At 41.3% G+C, this 5,709-nt stretch overlaps 1 non-coding gene across 1 annotated transcript; it reads right to left on the bottom strand.

The window, feature by feature from the left end:
- Window positions 1-4,898: 4,898 nt before the first annotated feature.
- Window positions 4,899-5,007, bottom strand: LOC132684435 (U6 spliceosomal RNA). Its single transcript, XR_009612657.1, has one exon. It is a non-coding gene; the product is annotated as a U6 spliceosomal RNA (small nuclear RNA).
- Window positions 5,008-5,709: the final 702 nt, after the last annotated feature.

Below are 5,709 nucleotides of genomic sequence, written 5' to 3'. Positions count from 1 at the left end.
ACTTTGACAAAATTTCACTTATCCTCAATGAATTTGTTTTTTAAAATAAAATAACTAAGTGAAGGTGGCGACATTTCTGTGGAAGGAATTTGCCCGCAGGTCTGAACAGCCACACTAACTATCGAGGTTTTGGCGCCATCATGTGGCCGTTTAGATTTATCCACTAAAAACTAAGTGCCACTGTCACCGTTTCCAATCTGTTCTCTTCCAGGAGACAAAAGATAATTATAATCAAACTACTATCTGACTTATAAAGTTACCTCACTACTTTGCAACCAATTTTCGTCCAGCCTTGTGGAATGTCGTGGCTAAATGTCTCCTGAATCTTCTCTCTTCTGCTCTCCCACAGCCAGCACCCTGGTCCAGGCACCACATCTGTTTCTCTGCAAATCTCTCTCACAGCCTCCTAGACGGATCTCCCTGCACAGACTCTTGAGTCCCTCCAATTCATTCTCTACTCTGCTGCCACAGTTATTTGTGTTAACACCAAACTGATCATGTCACTTCTGAATCTACCTAAACCCCCACTTCAGTAACATCCCACTTCTCCTAAGAAAAATGTCCCAATCCTAACATAGCCCACAAGTCTCATAGAGCTGTCCAACACAGCAGCCTCTAGCCACATGTGGTTCTGGAAACCTTGAAATGTGGCCGGTGCAAATTAAATGCGATGTCAGTATAAAATGCACCCCAGACTTTGAATACTTCAAACATAAAAAAAAAGAATGTAAATTATCTCATTACTAATTTTTATAGTGATTATATGATTATATTACATGAAATGACAATACTTGGTATAGAATGGGTTAAATACAATTTTTAATGTTTACTTATTTTGAGAAAGACAAAGACAGAGTGCGAGCAGGGGAGGGGCACAGAGAGGGAGAGGTAGAATCCCAAGTAATCTCTACACTGTCAGCTGTCAGCATGGAACCCAACACAGGGTTCGATCCCACGAACCACCGTGAGATCAATGACCTGAGCCAAAATCAAGAAGAGTTGGATGCTTCACCGACTGAGCCATGCAGGTGCCCCTAAATACAATATAGTTTCAACTTATTTTCACCTGATTCTTTTTACTTCTACAGTGTGGCCCTAAAACCTCAGGATACAGTGAAGCAAACAGGAAAAGTCCCTTTCCCTGTGGTGCTTACAATCTCATGGGAGAAATAGGGCATAAACAATATATATCGCAGAGTATGTAAGATAGTGACACACGCTAAGGAGAAGGGAGATATGAGGCACGCAGACAGGCAGCTGAATTTTACATAAGTAGTTTTAGGCAAGGCCTCACTGAGTAGGTGGTTTTGAGACATAGGAAAAGTGAGAGAAGACACCAGGAGGCAAAACATTACAGGCAGAGGAAACAGCAAGGGCAAAGGCCATGAAGCCAGCGCAGACCTTGTTTATTTAAGAACTAGCAAAGACGTCAGTGTGGTTTAAGCTCAGTGAACAAGGGGAGAAGAGGAGGTCAGGGAAATACCAAGAGCCACACCATTTAGACTCTCACAGAATGTACTAATAAGGACTTTAGCTGGGAGACAGGAAGCTACCCAAGACTTTCAATACCGCATTTACGCTGACTCGGAAAATCTATCTGCAGCCCTAGCTCTTTACCTGACTCACACCTGGATATATAGCCACTCGATGTCTTCTCTCGGCTGTCTAAAAACTCTTTCGGATGTTACCTAGACAACCAGACAACACTGATTCCTGATATGCCACCCCTCCATGCCCCGCCCAAACCTAGATTGCTAAATTGGATCTACATAAGCCTATTCAGCACTTACATACAAATAATTTACGGTAAAAGGCTTCCAGTTTCTGCTCCCAGATGCAAAAAGATTAGAAATCATCACGTTTACATTCCAACAAGAAACAGCTGAGCAAACTGAAAATCAATGGCTTTCCTTGGACCCATCACAGAACTGAGGTAACAAGGCAGTTAACACCCTGTAATCTGAAGAGACAGATGCATGCAGTGACTTACAGCCAAGACCTGCTCACCAGGAGGAGAAGCCACTGGAGTCACAAACTGGTAGCCTCAGGGTCCCCATGGTTGCTACAATTACAGAGAATTTGACTCCTAGGCAACTGACAGGTGTCAAAGGCTTTTCCAAGTAAGGAATGAAACCCGAAGTAAAATATCTACAGAAGCCATGAAATCTAAAAGACAGGTTTGACTACATAAAAACGAAGAAGTTCTGTACAACGAAAGGGGAAAAAGTTAAAAGATAACTAGAAATCGGAGGGAATTATTAGCAGCAAAGGTATCAAAAGTTCAATGTCCATAATACATAAATAACACCTACAAATCATGTTTTTCAAAAAGACAACCTGAGTACAAACAGGCATTTAGAAAAAAAATAGTTGTATTTGGGGAGAATCTAGCAGATTGAGAAAAAATGTTAAGAGATAACATTCAGTATTAAAGGAACACGGATAAAAAGGCACCGTAAAACAGCACTGGTAGGAGTACATTTTGACAGCATTTGCCAAAATATTAAACATGCAGACTTTTTGAGCCACTTCTAGAAATTAGTAAGTGAATATATAGAAATACAGGTATAAAGGGGCGCCATGGTAGCTCAGTTAGTTGGTTAAGGGTCCAACTTCAGCTCAGGTCATGATCTCATGGTTCGTGGGTTTGGGCCCTGAGACGGGCTCTGTGCTGATGGCTCAGAGCCTGGAGCCTGCCTCAGATTCTGTGTCTCCCTCCTTCTCTGCCCCTCCCCACTCACACTCTGTCTCTCTTTCTCTCTCTCACTCTCTCTCCCTCTCTCAAATAATAAACATTTTTTAAAAATTTTTTAATTAAAAAAAAAAAAGAAACATCATGCTTCGTTAAAAAAATAAAAAAGAGGGGCGCCTGGGTGGCTCAGTCGGTTGAGCGTCTGACTTCGGCTCAGGTCATGATCTCACAGTCCATGAGTTGGAGCCCCGCATCAGGCTCTGTGCTGACGGCTCAGAGCCTGGAGCCCGCTTCAGATTTTGTGTCTCCCTCTCTCTCTGCCCCTCCCCACTCATGCTCTGTCTCTGTCTCTGTCTCTCTCTCTCTGTCAAAAATAAACATTAAAAAAAATTTTTAATAAAAATAAAGAAAAAAGAAATGTATGCATGAGGAAGTTCTTGTTACATTGTTTCCAACACAGAAAAATTGGAAACATTCTAATATTTGCCATTAGGAACTGCTAAGAGTAGGTATAGCCATTCAGTAAGGTTCTATGCATGTGATAAAGGCCTGTTGTAACTCATCTACTGCCTTAAGAAAATGTCCACAATTTGTATTTAAATAACAAAATCATGATAAATATTCAGAGACTTAAAACAAAGTACTTAATGTATGTATTCAAGACCTCTTTTATGGCCCCACAATGAAATTTTACAGTTTTCTTCCAAAAGGACCTTTACAGTTTTAGTTAAGTTTATTTCTGCATGGTTTATGTCCTGTAATGCCATTATGAATGGAACGTATTTTTCTATTATATTTCCTATATAAATTTCTATACAGTTTATATAAAATGTATTAATACTTTTACATAAGAAATCTCCTGATTTTGTATGTTAATTTATAATTGGGCTTCTTAACGAATCATCTTATTGTTTCTAGCAGTTTCATTTCCTACCCCTTCTATTTTTTATATTTCCTTCTCCACACCCCAAGAGGAGCTGTTAAATATGATTGCAGTTCAGGGGAATTTTACTGCTAAACACCTGGGAAAAGAGAGTAGGGAACCATAAAATTACACATATTTGGAAAGAAAACAGTTTTACAAAATCAAGGAAGTAACTATGTGGTCTGTGAACTAAGGTTCCTAAAGTCGGTCTCCATCTAGGCCACGGTATTGTTCACATACTTGTTAAGCTTTCTCCAAATGAAACTTGGGCAGGAGCACAGTATGTAAAAACTGTGCTGGTCTGACGCTGCCATAAAAATTACTCTTTTTGAGGGGCGCCTGGGTGGCTCGGTCGGTTAAGTGTCCGACTTCGGCTCAGGTCATGATCTCAAAGTCTGTGAGTTCGAGCCCCGCATCAGGCTCTGTACTGACAGCTCAGAGCCTGGAGCCTGTTTGGGATTCTGTGTCTCCCTCTCTCTCTGCCCCTCCCCTGTTCATGCTCTGTCTCTCTCTGTCTCAAAAATAAATAAATGTTAGGGGCGCCTGGGTGGCGCAGTCGGTTAAGCGTCCGACTTCAGCCAGGTCACGATCTCGCGGTCCGTGAGTTCGAGCCCCGCGTCGGGCTCTGGGCTGATGGCTCGGAGCCTGGAGCCTGTTTCCGATTCTGTGTCTCCCTCTCTCTCTGACCCTCCCCCGTTCATGCTCTGTCTCTCTCTGTCCCAAAAATAAATAAAAACGTTGAAAAAAAAAAAATTTAAAAAAAAAAAAAACAAAAATAAATAAATGTTAAAAAAAATTTTTAAAAAAATTACTCTTTTTGAATCTATGGGGGTCCCAAGATAACTTTTGGACACAAATAAATAAGGCATTTGCTACAGTCCTAAAGGCATGTTCTATGATCAACATATTCTAGGCTTTGATTTGGCTTGAAGGAACCAAAAGACAATGTTTTAAAATATATTTAGCCAATTCTTGAAAATCCCTACCTGTTGACCTTATAAACATACCACAGTGAGTGATTAAAATTTCAGTGTTTCATGGGGCCCCTGGGTGGCTCAGTCTGGTTAAGCATCTGACTCTTGGTTTTGGCTCAGGTCATGATCTCACAGTTCATGGGTCCAAGCCCCACACTGGGCTCTGTGCTGGCAGCACGGAGCCTGCTTGGAATTCTCTCTCTCTCCCTCTCTCTCTCTGCCCCTCCCTGACTCAGGCTGTCTCTGTCTCTCTCAAAAAAATAAACTTAAAAACAAAAATTTTTAATCCCAACGTTTCTGCTGATTTTTTAATATGAAACGCTTCACGAATTTGTGTTGTCATCCTTGAGCAGAAGCCATGCTAATCTTCTCTGTATGGTTCGTTTTAAAAGTGCACGTGCTGCCGAATTGAACACTGTTTCTGCCGATCTTATGTCTTTATGAAGATTATCAATTTAAGAAAGGTCTTACTCTGTACACCCACAGCTGCTTCTCCAGAAGTCAGGAAAGTCAAATCAAAAGTGGAAAGAAAGCAAAAAACTTTGAAAACGACATAGACCAAGGATAGGGCTTTACAACAATGGGGCTTTCGTCCGAAACTGTGCCTGGTACAAATCATTCTTCCAGTTCCATTTACATAATTGGCTAAGCTGAGAGGTCTGCCGTCTGGCAAGCACTCACTTATAAATTTGGTTCTTTCAGTCCTATGTCAGGTAGAGGAGGCAGCTGTGCTGTGGAACTTCTCTTACTCTCCTGGCACACATCTATGTGTGCTTGCATAAAATTCCATCTGCTGGTATATGGAGGGATTTTAATTGCAAGACCGCATTTGGTGAGTGGATGAGATAATACGCCGAAAGTTTTCCACATGATGAAATTACATCTCCCAGCATTCCACTTTTTCATTAACTGACTAGGCTAAACTACATTGTTTCTGAGCAAAAGCCTTTCTCCCCAAATCATGTTTTACAGCAGAAGGAGCTGTCATGCTCTGAGCAATCACACTGACCAGAAGGCTTTCTCTACAGTAAAGCCTGTCACTTGCTAGAGCCTCTATAGAAAGTACAGTATGGCACAGGGATTAAATGAGTATCTTTGGTAACTGCCTTGTCATGACT

The sequence above is a fragment of the Panthera onca genome, chromosome C2 (assembly GCF_046562875.1).
Source record: "Panthera onca isolate mPanOnc1 chromosome C2, mPanOnc1 haplotype 2, whole genome shotgun sequence".
NCBI lineage: Eukaryota > Metazoa > Chordata > Mammalia > Carnivora > Felidae > Panthera > Panthera onca.
Note: the sequence above shows the minus strand (reverse complement) of the source record. Positions and strands in the feature narration are given on the sequence as shown.